The sequence below is a fragment of the Suncus etruscus genome, chromosome 8, assembly GCF_024139225.1.
Source record: "Suncus etruscus isolate mSunEtr1 chromosome 8, mSunEtr1.pri.cur, whole genome shotgun sequence".
Taxonomy (NCBI): Eukaryota; Metazoa; Chordata; class Mammalia; order Eulipotyphla; family Soricidae; genus Suncus; species Suncus etruscus.
In genome coordinates this window covers 8417553-8434344 of record NC_064855.1, presented here as the reverse complement: position 1 = coordinate 8434344, position 16792 = coordinate 8417553, and positions in this window count along the sequence as shown.

Here is a 16792-nt window from a genome sequence, read left to right as displayed (position 1 = left end):
ATACAATTACATATATTAAAACTATAACTATGCTGCCTTTATAGCTCTGTGCTATATTATAATATATATATATTTTTTTTTGAAGAGTAACTTATCTGCCTTTTAATCCATAAGAAAACTTTTTTTTTTCTGCTCTACCAAAAAGTTTCTGGGAGCAGCAGAGAGTTGTTTTGAATGTAATAAATGAGCAGGTGGCTAAGCAATGCATTTTGACTGAACATAGTGGATTCACACTGAGGCTTACAACGCCTTTTATTGATAATCTTCCACCATCTGTTCTGAAGATTTATTCCTACAAAGAAAAAGGCAGGTGAGAAGAAATAATGCAAATAAGTGGTACCACTTAAATTTTGAATCATGCTGTGATTTTGCTAAGTGGATCAATGCTACTGTTGCTTTTAAAACCATTACAATGTTTTAATCAGGAAAGCGGATGGTTAACTTCCACTCTTGGATCATTTTCTGATCTAGCCAGAAAGGAACTTCAAAAATGTCACAATCATAAAATTAAAATATTGGTGGCATCAATCTTTAAGTAATTTGATTTTGTATGGGACAGGTGCTCTACCTACCAAAAACAGAATGATAATTTATATGTCCCTGAGCATCTCAGTTAAAGGCATAAAAGAACAAAAAGAATGAATAAAAGAGAAGAGGGGAAAATAAAGGATGCTCACAGGTTAAAATCTGAGGTACTTGACTGAGAAGATAACTAAGTGATAATACACATGACTCATATATGTCCATCCAAAGGATTAAAAGATCAGAAAAGTGATAAAATCAACCAAAATAGTTCTAAACATGGTTGGCAGCAATCCGAGGATCTTGACAGTGAAAAAAAAAACGTGCACATAAATAATTAAAATAACTAAAGGTAACATGACCGAAATGAGATAAATAAACAAAGGGATAAATACAGAAATATAAACAGAGATACTGTGCTCTTTCAAGAGATGTTGATAGTTTGAATCAAAAAAGATCAAGGAAAGTTATCTCTGATGATTACTATTAGAAAAAAAATGTTAGACAGTTCAAAGGTATTTATTTTAGGGGGATAGTGGACTGACGATCTCCATGTAGCCCACCTGTCTATCAGCAAAGAAGTGAAAATATTGGGGAAGGCAGTGATTATGGAATCCTGGCATTAGCCAAGTTTATAGAACTAGCAAACATACTACAGAGAAGCCTTGGGGGTTCAGTAAAAAACTGATTCAGGCTGGAGGAGTTTAATTTCATGTCCTCCTCATGTCATCAGAACAGAAAACAAAAGACCAGCACTTTTTGGTGATGACTGATGAGTGATCTCATCATAGCTATAGACCTGTGGAATTAGCTACACAGCATAATGTTTTCCCAAACTTTTTTTTCTTTTTTTTTTTTTTTTTGTTTTTGGGCCCCACCTTGTGATGCTCAGGGTTACTCCTGACTATGTGCTCAGACATCACTCCTGGCTTGGGGAACCATATGGGTCCCCAGAGGAATCGAACCTTGGTTCATCCTAGGCTAGTGTGGGCAAGGCAGATGCCTTACCGTTTGCGCCACCGCTCTGACCCCTCCCAAACTTCTTTATGTTGGCGCTCTAGTGTTACAGATTAGGGTGCTTTGATATTCCTTAGCTCCCTCCAGTCAGAAAAGCCCACTTCAACAGCATTTCTATAGTAGTGAAAAGTGAATAAATTGCTGTAGCACCTCCTAGCTTCTTGCTTTCTCCTAACATAGAAACAACTTTCACTTCTGCTACTTATCTGAAAGCCTCAGAATCCAAAAATGATCAGGAGTCAGTTTTCCCTTTAAAACTCAACAGAGGTTACTGCAGAGCCTAGAGGAAGATTCCTTGCAACCTAAGCCCACAGAGAACGCCCACAACAGCAGGTAATGTTCCTCTGGAAAAGCCAGCCACGTTGGCAGCTCTATAGAAAGCTAACTTAAAAGGCCTGTTTTCCTCAGTGACACCTGGTTATATTTCCATATGAAACATAAGCAAAGACACAAAATACCCTTAATAAACACAAAGGATGCATTGAATATATTATTTCAAACAGTGCATTTTAATTGATACTAAAATATTTTTAAAGTATACTAGAAATAAACGGAAATAATATTTGAGAAATAGAAAACAAGTAACTAACCGTGCATTACTTAAAAGTTTACATACCTAAAGTAAAATCATAACTCAAGTTAAAAATTATTTAAGTGAATGGAGACAGATAAACATAAATTCCAACATCACATGAGAAAAAATTTAGGAAATCAAAAGTTGGTTTTTGAAAAGATCAGCATCCAAGCTTACGAAAAAAATGACTAAAATTAGAATGTACAATACTGAACATAATAATAAAAGACCTGTTATATTTATCTGGTAAAACTAAAATGACATTTAAATTATTTTATTAATAATAGCATATTATAGATTCAATAACTTGGAGAAATGAGTGAAATCTGTGAAAAGATACAGTTTTGTAGGAGTAAAAATTTCCCAAAATTATTTTTTGTTGGCAACTTCTTTGAATAGGGTGAAAATGGCTGAACTACACATTTTCATGGGTGAATATTATGTGCGCATTCACCGGAATTTAGCTGACATCTTCCAGTTTGTATACTCTCATCATTCTAAAGAACTAATTTTAAGTGCTTTATAAATGCTTAGAAAAATATATATTTCAGCATTTTTCAACTTTGAACCATTTGCACCCACCTAAAACTGTACCCCAGTGAGTCCTCAGGATGTTCCAAGAATTCCCACGTGAAAATTTTGCATTTGGGACTTAATTGTAAGGACCCAGCAGGATACAGAGTCTATATTTGAAAATCCAGGGTCAGAACTAGGTTGAGGAACTTTACTTTGTCGGCTGAACCAGCTGGTCAGTGCATCATTTTTCTCAGCACTTGACTCTACAATGCTTCTTTAGAAAATTTCTAAACTTTCATGTACTCTCTCAGTACTCTCTCAGACAGTAATGTGAATTAAAATGCCAAACCCAGAAACAGAACATGTGGTTTTAAATAATGGATCTCATTACAAATATTAATTATATTACTAATTTGAAGCATTTGTTTCTGATGTAATTTAATGCAAATTAGAATAAAGTATTAAATTGCAGCATAATTGTATCTACCTTGTGACCTTCCAAAAATAGATAATATGTGAAATTAAAACTGAAGGAAAGAACTAGAAAAAAAAAGAAGCCAAGCTACCATTTCCATAGCTATGTTACATGTCATTATAAAACAATTGTGACATCATTACTTTCTTTAGTAATGTAGCTACAGTGAAGCTGAGAAAGTCAGTTTGAGCAGAAATCATAGGTTATAGCGATCATCAAAATGGATGAAGGCAAGGGGGCACACTCAGGGACTGACAGGATTTGTAGAGGTTATAGCAAAGTTGGAAAAAGACTGTAATGTGACTGAATATAGGGGACACCATCAGATTCTATCTTAAGAATTTCTATCTTAAAAAATGCCATTTTTCTAATAAGCGACTCACATGAGCGTATCTACCAATGACTTTAAATATAACTTTTTAGAGCAGAGTCTTTATGTTCTCAAATTTTTCTTCCAGATTAATGTCTGTATCATCATAGATAAAGTTTGTTTTCCCAATATACCTTCTGATCTGGTAGTCACAGCACTTAAAATTATTTAAAGCCAAGTGAGAACTTTGAACTCTAAGGTGGTGCTATAAAGTAACAAAGCTGACTCTAGAATTTTGTGACTCTTTGTCTTTGTGGTGCTTGAACTTTCTTAAATAAGATCTTTTTACTTTCTGTCACTACCCAATTTAATCTTCTTCTCCCATTAGTGCTGTAGTTGAACAGATTTTTCCCAGGCCAAGCCTACCATAAACATTCCCATATTGTTATCTCTGATCATTCATCCACTTAAAATAATTATTTCAGTGCCAATTGTGTAAGGAAAATAATCTAAAATCACAGCTATAAATGAGTTTATCTTCCACAATTATGGGAACAAAGTGTCCACATTAATGCTGATTCAAAACTGGAAATCTTTTTTATTCTAAAGATAACAAGATTTTTTTTCTGTGACTAGTTTATAATTTTAAGGTATTCACAATTCTAACTGGAATGAATAATAAAATATTCAAATTGGACTTGAGGATAAGAGAATGACTCAAGAATTGGATGGAGTACTTGCACAGCTTGGGGGAGTCCTGGGTTCAATCCCTGGGAACATCAGTTGTGTGCCAAGCTTCCCTCCCCTGAAAAAACACACCCACTCTTGGCTTTGAAAAATACCTAAGCTGCTGTTTGAACCAAAGCTACTATTTTGGAATAGGATGCAGTGTTAGGGTTTTGTGCCAGAGATTCACATGTACTCATTGAGAATAAACTAAACATTGATCATAATTCCAGTGTCAGTTTCTCAATTAGTATTGTTCTGATGTGTGGTCATATTCTTTGCATGGGTCACTGTCCTTTTTTCAGAGAAAGTTAAGAATTGAGTTAATATTCCAGATATCTAGCCTCCCCTAAATCCAGGTAAGGATCTCTCAGTGGAGAAGATGAGATACAATGCTCAACAGTGGTTGTTAATATGCCTAATATGTCTTTTAGCACTCAGATAGATGGACAGTATTCCAGATACTGTTGAATTTCCCTTTAACCACACAGTAACCATAAAGAATACTTACTTTGAGTTAGCACTAGTAAGGGTTGACTGAAATGATTATTGGAATAATCTTACTTATTTGGGGATGGCAGATCAGAGATGTAATGAGCCCCTAGAGCTCAGAGCTTAGTATGGTTTTGTGCTCAGGGATTACATCTGACTGTGCTCAGAATGGTGCTGGGTATAGGATTCTGGTCTCATGTGCAAGGCACTCAACTTTTGCCCAATACTTACTGTCTTGCCCCTCTTAACCATTTGGGGGGGGTGGGCCAGACCCAGAGACACTCAAGGGTTACTCAGAAATCACTCCTGGCTCAGGGGACCATATGGGACACCAGAGATTGAACCCAAGTCAGCTCTGTGGAATGCAAATGCCCTATTGCTGTGCTATTGCTCTGGATCCCCTCTTAACCATTTTAATGACACATAATTCTAGGACCAACAGACAAAATAAAATTCAGCAATTAATACAATGCCTTTGCAGGCCTTGGTTTCTGAGTGAATAGAGAGAAAGAGAGAGAGAGAGAGAGAGAGAGAAGAAATGAATATATAAATAAATCGTTCAGTAAAGTTTTTTGGAAGAAGGTAGTCTCAATTTTTTCTATGTTTTCCTAATGCAAGAGACATGCAGTAACATCTGTTTCACAAATAGCAAAAGTTGGCAGTCTGTGAAGTTTTAATTAAATGAAAGAAAAAAGAACTTGATACTTGGGGAAGTTTCTATGTTATTGATGCCTAAAATTTATGGAAATAAATTTAAGGCAATTTTTTATTGATGTAATATTTTAAGATGTCTAATGTTTAGGTCATTTTAATGGAAAAAATTGTCTATCAATAAAATAAAAGTATAAATAAAATATATGGTACTAATGGTAGTAATTAGCAATTGTTATCTGGCCCTTCAAAATAGAAAATAAAAATTTATACTTTTTAGGGACTAGAGAAATAGTACAGCATGTAGAGCATTTGCCTTATATGTAGCCAACACAGGTTCAATTCTCAGAATGCTTTCTGTTTCCTAGAGCCCTGCCCAGGGTGATCCCTGAGCTCAGAGCCAAACCATCAGAAAAAATGAAGTCATGTAATTTTTCTGTACATGGGTGGACATGGAAACTAATTTGCTGAGTGAAATAAGTCAGAAGGAGAGAGAAAGACACAGACTAGTCTCACTCATCTATGGGATTTAAGAAAAATACAAGACATTTTTGTAATAATACATAGACAATATAGAGATGAGGACTGGAAGGACTGGCCCATGGTATGAAGCTTACCACGAAGAGTGGTGAGTTCAGTTAGAGCAGGGGTCTCAAACTTGCGGTCCGCAGGCCGTTTGTGGCCCTTAGTACAACATTTTGTGGCCCGTGGCCAGCCTTCAAATATCACAGTATTCTCGATTATTCGCTTACCGAATAATTGCAATAAAAATCGCGTTAGTAAGAAAAAAATCGCATTAAACATTCGCATACCCTGAGCATTTCCGTTCAGGGTATGCAAATGTTTAATGCGATTTTTTGCGATTTTTTTCTTACTAATGAGATTTTTATTGCGAATATTCGGTAAGCGAAATTCCTTATGTGGCCCTGCCTCACCCCGACTTTGCCTCCTGTGGCCCCCAGGTAAATTGAGTTTGAGACCCTGAGTTAGAGAAATAACTACACTGACAACTGTCATGACAATGGTAGTAACTGAGAGAAATAGAATGAATGCCTTGTCTCAAATACAGTTAGTGGGTGGGGGAGGATGGAGATGGAGGGCAGTGATGGTGGGAATGTTGCACTGGTGAAGGGGACTTGTCCTCTTTTTAACTGAAACCCAACTGCAAACATGTTTGTAATCATGGTGCTTAAATAGAGATACTCATTTAAAAAAAATAAATACCTACTTCAATGACATCTTAAAAAAAGAAGCCCTCAGCACCACCAGGTGTGGCTTGAAAAACAATTAAAAAGAAAAGAATTGTATTACTTGAATTTGAAATTAACTTATTTGTAGAACTGTGAAGAATGTTTTACTCTCAAAATATTTAGACAGTATAAGCTGTGGCATTGTGTCTCTCTGCACTAAGGAATATACTTAAATAAATTTCATTTTTATTTTCCTAAGTAATAAAAATTCCCTTTTTTTGGTTGTGCTTTGGCACAAAACTTAAGTAACATGATAAAACAATAAAGATAGGAAGTTATAAGAATAAGATACATAAAAACATACGTAACCTCTGTAAAGAGAATAAAAGGAAATACCACAGTGTCAGTGATTTAAGAATACCAAGTGAGATATAATGTGAATGTACTGATATAACAGCAAACAATAATAGTTACTTCTTTAGTCACTTCTGGACCACCACTTTTCTGGGGTCCAGAAAGTTAGTACAAAGATTAAGTCTCTTCTCTGTGTATAGCCAAGCCCAATTTGTTTTCTGGCATAGCATATGGGATGCTGAGCACATAACCAGAAGTAAGTTCTGAGCACAACTAAGTGTGTCTCACTCAAACTTTTAAAATTGCTTTTCTAGGTCTTGAATTGCTGATGTGCTTCTCTATTTATTAGCTATAAACAAATAAAAATCTGTACTATTTAAATAGATTTAAAGATTATAGTTTTCTTTACAAAATACACATAACATTGACCATGTTGATTATCTTTAAGTATATAATTAATAGGTTTTTTGGTGAGTACCACACCTGTCTGTGTTCAGAGTTTTACTCCTAGTTTAGGAATCACTCCTGGTAGTGCTTGAGGAAACAATACCTAGGGCCAGAGATCCAACCCAGGACGGCTCTGTGTAAGGAAAATACTTTACCCACAATATTTCTGGCCCTATAATACAATAACTTAAGTACAACAAACTTCTGTTCCTTATTTTTTTATTTGTTTTCAAGAGGAGGAAAATTCCTCATAGGTATAACTTCAGTTTCACATTCTGGTTTGGTGTGATACACATTAACACCTTTGATTAGCATTCAGATTCAAAGTGAAAATAAATGAAATAAATCTAAAGAATTATTTCTATCACTAAGGAAATATAGGAGTAACTGCCATTGCATGTGCCTTTTCCCTGAATTGTAGAATATCTAGATATTTATTTCTGGCATAACTGAATAAGAAATTAACTTTCTACAGGATTTAAGCAACTGTGTAACAACATCGTTTCTCAACACTAGAATTTGGGTGTACTGTACAACATCGTTTCTCAACACTAGGATTTAAGCAACTGTGTAACAACATCGTTTCTCAACACTAGTATTTGGGTGTACTGTACAACATCGTTTCTCAACACTAGAATTTGGGTGTACTAATTTTCAGCTTCATTCTAAAACGTTGACATGAATTTATAAGTTGTGGAGCTGAAGAAGTAAGAGGGGGGTTTATGGTATGCCTTGATTGCTGCTGTCTCACGTTTAGTATCACATATGACTCCTTAAAGTTCAGGAAGTAGCCATTTCACAGGGCCAGGAGTAGCCTCTCAGCATTGCTGAGTGAGGCCCAATCCCACGTCTTAAATTATGCTAATAACAAATAAGTTTTTCTAGTTTATTGCTTTCCTTCTTGTTATATTTTTTCATGGTGATTTCCATTATATTATTTTAAAATGATGAGGGTTTTGTTTTTGTTCTGCTAATGTGAATACTTTTGTTCTGATCACCTATTGAAAATCTAAACAAGGGTATCCTAAATATAGAAATGTAAATATAATATATAAAGAGATGTTCTCGATTGAATATGAGAAAACACCAACATTCTGCTCTATCTAACTGCAGTTTTTTGATAATGATATTATGTTTGTATCATTTATCACAGATTCATCTGCCTATACTGAAATTAATGTAAGATGCTTCTGTTTGTTGGATCTGATCTTTACTATCATTATTCAATCCGTGAGCTGCTCCCTAGTTGAATCAATAAAAGGCAGAGAGGTCTTGACAAGCTGTATTTTTTCTAATATTGATCTTGATGACCAAGCTGGTGCCCTAGAGTCTAACCATTGATTTTAAAGGGGAGGCCTGTCAAGTAGGAGGCCAATTTTGTGCTATTAAACAGATCAGGTCTTGTAATTAAAGAAAATGTCAGGCTGTCATATTTTATAAGAGGGCCATGGGAATGTTTTCACGCAGTTTTCAAGCAAATTAGAGACTATGCAGACCTGCTGGAGCCAAGCACATACACCAAGCCTAACACAAGCTTATGCAGAAACGAAATCAATGTTAAAATGTTATGTGATTCATTGGCTTTCCATTTTCCCAAGGCTCAATGATTTAAGGAATAATTTATGATTCCTGGCTTTCATAGTATATACTCTTACATCAATTTAAAATGCATCAAACTCTTTTGAAAGAAAGTAACAACCAAATGAAAAGCTGATTTACTGCCAGGATAATGGAGAATATCCAAACTATATTCTTCAACCTTTCCTTCGTCTTTGGTTTCCTTTTGCTACCAATTATAGGTAATAATTTTCCCTCTATTTTATTGCCTGTTTCCTTCATTCTTCTCTTCATTCAAGAGAGATTTACAGAAAACTCATAAATAAAAACCAATTGAAAAGCTTACATCTGAATTATAAAAGATCAAAAGTGGCATTATTTGTCTTGCGGCCTAGTTACAGTGTATCCAAAAGATGAGTGAGTGTCTACTAATTTTATTAGGGATAAATATAAGTGTGTGACTGAATAACTTTACTAGATATAGGGAGGGTTTTTATCAGCAATGTTAAGATGAATTTGATTTTGCTGTGTAAGTTTTTAAATAGTTTATTAAAATATATGGTATAGGGGCCAGAGCGGTGGCACAGTGGAAGGGAGAATGCCTTGCATGCAGCTGACCTAGGATGGACCGCTCTTCCATTCCTTGGCATCCTATATGGTCCCCCAATCCAGAAGCGATTTCTGAATGCATAGCCAAGAGTAACTTATCCCTGAGCATAACCAGGTGTGACCCAAAAACCAAAAAAAAAAAAAAATGTGGTATAATCTTGTGTTTAGGATTTCTTGATTTCCTGTCTGTGTATACTATAAAATTTATGGTTATAGAGTTTAATTTACAATGGAAATGCAAATAAGAGTCAAGTGGAAAAGGGATCAAGACAAAAATAATCCTTTCAGAAAAATGTTCTCCAGTATTTATACAAACAGTAATTTTCTCTCTTTTATTTTTCTTCTGGATTTCCAATTACACCTAATTTTAGGACTTAATCTATGTTGTTTCTTGATTTTGCATATGCCTTATTCCTCCCATTTCAAGCTCGCATACATCCACTAACCTATCTTCAAATATACTATTATCTTTGAATGAGTTACTATATTAGGAACAATGTAGTTACTAATTCTTCACTCTTTATGTTGCCATTCTAAAATATAGTTAAGGATTTTATTTTTGAGTATATATGTCAGATAATATTACTTTTAATTCCCTCTATATTTTAACTAATGTATTAACATTCATATTTTTGAAAATTTTGCAGTCCAATTTTAGTATTTTTAAAACGTTTGTTTGAAAACGTAAGTTAATGTTTTGAGGGCTGCTGTAAATAAACATTTAGATTAGCTTTGGTCAGTTTTTATAGTCTTGCTTTATGTGCATGATAAACATGATACAAGCATTATTTTGATTCAAAATTTATGCTTTCTATTAAATATTATATTTTATTGTGTCTTACCAGATTCTATTGAAAACTATACCTTGATCAAGGACTAGTTTTTCTGTTAAGATAGGCCTATGGTTTTTGCCTCATTAAAAATAAATTGGAGCCACACCTGCTCCAAAATTATTTATGGGTCTTTGACTGGCTCTATGATCTCTGTAGCCAAAGAGGTAGTGCTCAGAGGGACCATGGACAGGAGGAGGTTACACCCAGCAACTCTCAGTTAATCAAGTTGATGATTGAGGGCTGGTGCCCACTAGGGACACCTTGGAACTACTTGGGGAACATGGAAGACTTTACCTAGAAATGCTCAGGGTGTTCAGACTAACTTCACTAATGTATGGGAGACCAGGTATGTCTAGGATTGACCCTAGCACCTCATACTCTCCTTGCCCTGGTTTTCTAATGTAGGTCAGATGACATTGTGTCCATTTCTAGAAAGGTAATTTTCTTTGTTCTTCCTCGATTCTGTAAGGCTTTGGTTTCAGGGTTGTATAGATGACATAGAAATAAGCTTGGGAATGAAAACTCTTAGCTCTCTACAAGGATCTGGGGGAGAGGGACTGTGTCTTCTTGCCAAATCCACCAGAGGAGAGTTTTCCATTTCAGTGATAGGGAGAGCATGGAATGCAGATTTGCTTGAGAAATGCTTGTCCATTTTTTCAGTGCTATTGGAGCAAATTGTAGAGACCTAAATTATTTAGATTTTTGGGTCACACCAGGTGGTGCTCAGGAGTTACTCCTGGCTCTGCACTCAGAAATTGCTCCTGGCAGGCTCAGGGGACCATATGGGTTGCTGAGAATCAAACCCAGGTCCATCCTTGGTTGGTTGCATGCAAGGCAAACATCCTACTGCTGTGCTCTAGCCCCAATCCTAAATATTTTAATAACAAAAAATTTTATTTTTTATTTATTTATTTTTGTTTGGGGCCACACCCAGAGGCACTCAGAAGTTACTCTTGGCTCTTGTTCAGAAATCAGTCCTGGCTTGGTGGACCATATGGGATGCCAGGGATCAAATCTGCATCCATCCTGGGTCAGCTGTGTGGAAGGCAAACATCCCCCTGTGCTACCACTCTAGCCCCCAACCCTAAAATTTTTAAATAACAAATTTGTATAATTGTGGTTGTTTTGTAAAGAAGGAAGTCTTAAAATTACTCACAAAGCAATTCTTGAAATTTATATATCCTCAATATATATTTTTATTAAAATAAAATATTCTTTTTATATTTTCAATGGTATTAATAGAAACATATAAATAAGTTAAAACAGAAACAAACCCTCAGACTACTTAGATGGCAAAATAATGGTTCACAGAGCTGATCTGGCAGAGCAGATAGAGAATATGGCTAGGAAAATGGTGACAGAGACTAGATTTTGGTAGTGAGCGGGATGTGGCACATAGATCTAGGAGTGGAGGGACATTTTTTAAACATAAAAATAGTTGATAAATAGAAATAAAGAAACTTCTTGTAAAGAATTTTGCAAGTAACTTAGTATTTAGTTCTTTTTAAAAAGTCTAACTTTTAGGAGTCAGAGAGATAGTGAGTACTCTTGCCTCACTATAGGTAAGGCTCTTGCCTTGCCAAGTGTTCAACTCATGTTCAACCTCTGGCACCTCAGTCTACCTGAGCATCTCCAGGAGTATTCTCTGAGTGAAGGGCCATAACCAGTGTTGCCCAAAAGCAAAATAAATATGTCTAGCCTTTGAATCAGTTTTTAAGAAAATTATTATTTTTTGCACTAATTAATGTCAATATTAAATTTTATATTGTTATAATATATTTTCTACTGTCTACCACTCACTTTATAAGGAACTTCAGTTTCAAAAAAGAAATATAGTTTATTTAGTTTCTTCTCTTTTTTCTGGAGTTTTTATTTTTTAAGATGATTTATTCTCTAGAGATTTAGCCGGAAAAATTAACTTTAGATTTTTTTCTGATTTTACTATAGCCTTCCAAGACATCAAAGTAAATAGCTCTTTTGTTGACAGCCACTGCTTTGTGTGTGTGTGTTTGTGTGTGTGTGTGTGGTTTTGGGGTCATACCCGGCAGTGCTCAGGGGTTATTCCTGGCTCAAAAATTGCTCCTGGCTGGCATGGGGGACCATATGGGGCACCGGGATTCAAACCAATGACCTCCTGCATGAAAGGCCCTTACAACCACTGCTTTTAGCCAACATAGCCAACAGTGTAATATCAAGAAGTAACGAGTCCATTATTTGATTACTTGCTATCAAGCTTGTATCATCTGGAAATGAACTATCAGTAATATAATGAAGAAACTTTGTTCTAGAAAAATTTAAGTACTTTATTATGCTAATTAAAAGCAAATGAAATGAAAGTAAATAATATGTAATAGTGAATATTATTTATTTATATTAAATGTTTTGTATTACATTATAAAATATTATATTATGTGATATATAATTCTATAATAGTCTATTTGTTTCCTTAAAAATTACACTGGAATTTCAATGCTTGAAATAAAAGATGGAATATAATGTTCCTGGATAAATGGTCATGCATGGTATCTTGAAAAGTTATCCTGCCAATTCTGATTTGTTGATTCAATTTAGAAATCTCATATGAGTCTTAGATTCATTATACATTAAATACCATTATGATGACATCTTTATGGAATTGCAATACATATTAAAGATATTGCTTCAAATAATGAATAAACTTTAGGAATTATATTTTTATCTATATTATGTATAATGTTTTACATGAGAGCATTTATTTTTACTGTCAGGAGGCAAAAATAATATGGACAGCTTTTAAGAAATAGGAAATACTCAGTCCACTACGTTGATATCTGAGGTGTTGAAATATTTTTTTCAGCATAGGAGTTCTATGAGACATAATTAAATAGGCATGTAAAGGGCTTGGTGTTAATTTATATTAACTACTATTACTTAATTTTCAATGTTTTAAACGTTATTTATTGATTGGTTGTTTTGGGGGCCACACCCAGCATGGCTCAGGGGTTACTTCTGGCTCTGCACTTAGAAATCGCCTCTGGCAGGCTGGCAGACCTTATGGAATGCCAGGAATCTAACAAAGTCCCTCCTGGGTTGGCCACATGCAACTACTGCTGTACTATCTCTCTGCCCCCTGTTACTATATTTTTCAAAGACACCTTGTGTGCTAAGCAGAAAGAAACACACAAATTTAAAAAAAATACTTTTTTCCAAATCTTGCGATAATTAAATGGTAGAAAAAACAATCAAGAGAATAGAAAAGATTGTGTAACTTCTTAGGACAAGGCTAGAGAGATAGTATACATCTTCTGTTCTATTCCCAATATGCTAAGTGGTTTCCCAGAGCACCTTCAGGAATAACTTTTGTGTATAGAAAGTCAGAAATGTGCTCAAAGTCATGACTTAAATTCATGAACACCTCCAGGTATAGCTCATCTCCCAGGAAACTGAAAATGAAGATGAGACAAAACCATATGGATTTAATCAATCTAGTAATAAAATGGTTTTAGTAGAAAGTTTAAGAAAAGATAAATAGAATGTGCAGAAATATTTAGAATACACGACACCCAATTTTCTATAAACAGCTATTTTTTTCAGGTATTATCACATTGTCTAATGTTTCAAGACTTATTTTCTATGTTATTGTTCCTACTGTTGATGCTTTTCCAAGGATAGCAGAATTAATGAACAAAAAACTGTAAACCAAAGATTTTTTTAACTATTTATTTGTGGTTGAGCTTTAGGCATAGAATGTTTCAACGCCATCCCTTCACCATTGTCTGCTTCTACACAAATGCCCCCTACCTCTATGTGCCTCGTACTTTACCAGTCTGCTTTTATAAGAGGCATTTTCTTCTTATATATTTTTGCACTATTTGTAAACCAAATACGGTTTAACAAGTTGTATATTATATAAATTTTGTGAAATATTTTTATAAATGTAGGTCAGAATTCAGAAGCAAAGTATATTATCTTGAAATAAATTGTTATGACCCATTTTTAGCTTGAATAAGTTGTAATTTGACACAAATCTTTACTTTCAAGTTAAAAGGTAGACTTATTAATCCATTTCTATTTGAACCTTTAAGAGTTCCTCTAATTTATTCTAGATTCAAGACTTCTGTAGACAGCTAAAAATATGCTAAGAAGGTGTTAACATTAAAACAGTAGGAAAATTCACACCAATTTTATGAGGGCAAATTATTTAGGATTTTGTTAGAATTTTTCCTTTAACTTACCACTTAGCATGCATGGTGTATGTGAGACAAAATTTCTTCATCTTGAAGTAAACATTTTCAGAGAAAAATATGTATCTTCTCAAGAAGTAATAACATAAATTTAAATTTTACTTCATACTTTATTTTTATTGTAAAAATTATTTAACAAAGCCTATTTATATTGTGTCTAATAATAAAGACAACTAAAACATATCTCAAAACTAATAATATATAGCCGAGTAGTAAATATTATGTTATCAAGAGTGTTATAATTTTTATCATTTAAGTCTAGTCTGAAACCTATTATTAAGGAAGCTATACCAAAAGAGATAGTATATTCTAAAATGCGCCAATTCTTGATTCCAAATAAAGGTGAGGATTATCTTCATTTTAAGAATCTGGGCACATGATTCAGAAAATATATAAGAATTTATAATAACTCAAATTGGGGTAGAAATACGTGAAACATAGAAAACATTTGACCATGTTATATATAAGCTAACTTCAAGATAGAGTTGTCCAACAAATAATTAATAATTAGAATGAGTCCAGTTTTGAAAGCTTGTATACCTCAGTGGCATAACAGATAAAAATGCATATGCAGAAAATTTCTGTACAATTGTTCATTTTTATCAATAATCATACTATTTAGGGTGCAAGCGGTATGGCATCTGCCTTGTGCAAGCTAGCCTAGGACAGACTGTGGTTCGATCCATGGGCATCCCATATGGTCCCCCTGAGCCAGGAGCGATTTCTGAGCACATAGCCAGGAGTAGCCCATGAGCTACACTGGGTGTGGCCCCCAAACCAAAAAAATAGCTTTATATTGAGAAATATTAAATTTAAGATTTATATTTATATTTTATATATTTATATTAAGAAATATTAAATTCTGTTATTCTATCACATATAAATTTTGAATTGATGATTTTCATTCATTTAATGAATATGGATATCATGCTAAAGTTCAATATATATTATCATCTCATTCAAAATAGCTAGTTTCACAAAATAACTAGTTTTGACTGGTTTAATAGTGATTTTTTTATTTCATCATCAAATAATAATAATTATTTAATTTGGGACAATGTAAAGTAATGCTCATCATTTACAGGAGCAGTATTATAAGGAAATTCAAATCAGAAGGGAAAATCTATTAATTAATAGGCACACAGTCAGAGGAACAGGTCATACATCACTGTGCTATTAGTTAATATTGGGAAAGAGATGAGAACAAGATAGAGGTAAAAGGGAGCTAGAAAGAAATGGGGATATGTAAGAAAGGGAAAGAAGAAAGGAAGAATCTAAATGTTGTTTATGTGCATCAGAGGTAGCTAGGAAAAGCCTAAGATTCATAGTATATGGGGCCGGTGTGGTGGCGCTAGAGGTAAGGTGTCTGCCTTGCCTGCGCTAGCCTAGGATAGACCAAGGTTCTATCCCCCAGGGACCCATATGGTCCCCCAAGCCAAGAGTGATTTCTGAGCACATAGCCAAGAGTAACCCCTGAGCGTTACCGGGTGTGGCCCCAAAACCAAAAAAATATACAAAAATAAAAAAAAAGATTCATAGTATGTGAATGTTTTTTGAAGAAATAATATTTATTGTTATAATCTAGTGTGGGATCTTGTAAAATTAGGGAACTATAATTCAGTGCATGTTATAACACTGACAATGTGCTTTTCTAATAAACACCAAAGTAATGTTGATACTGATATTCCATGTATTCTACTTTGAGTAATCAGGGGTTAAAGAGTAGGGAAATCTATTCCTGTCAAAAGTGAAGAGATGGGGGCCGAAGAGATAGCATGGAGGTAGGGCATTTGCATTGCATGCAGAGGACGTTGGTTCGAATCCTGGCATTCTGTATGGTCCCCCGAGCCTGCCAAGAGTGATTTCTGAGCGTAGAGCCAGGAGTAACCCCTGAGGGCAGCCGAGTGTGACCCCCCCAAAAAAAGTGAAGAGTAGACTTTAAGTCATCTGAGGATGAGTCTGCCAGATAACAATTTGGGGTAACAAATAATAAAATACCTCAAGCTAAAGTTTCAGAACATTATTTTATCTATTTATTTTGATTAATCACTTTGTAATTAAAGCGATTCATGATAGGGTATCAGGCAGATAGTATTTCAACACCAATCATTTCACCAATGTTCATTTCCCTCTACTTTCTAGTTTGTTTCTACACAAGGAGCTTTATGTATATTTATACTGTGGCTGTTAGTACTGTTGCTAGTAGGGATCATATATAGCACTTTCATAGCATAATATACTAACTTCTCTCAGTAGCATACTCTCTAATTCTCTGCATGTAACAGTATATTGTATA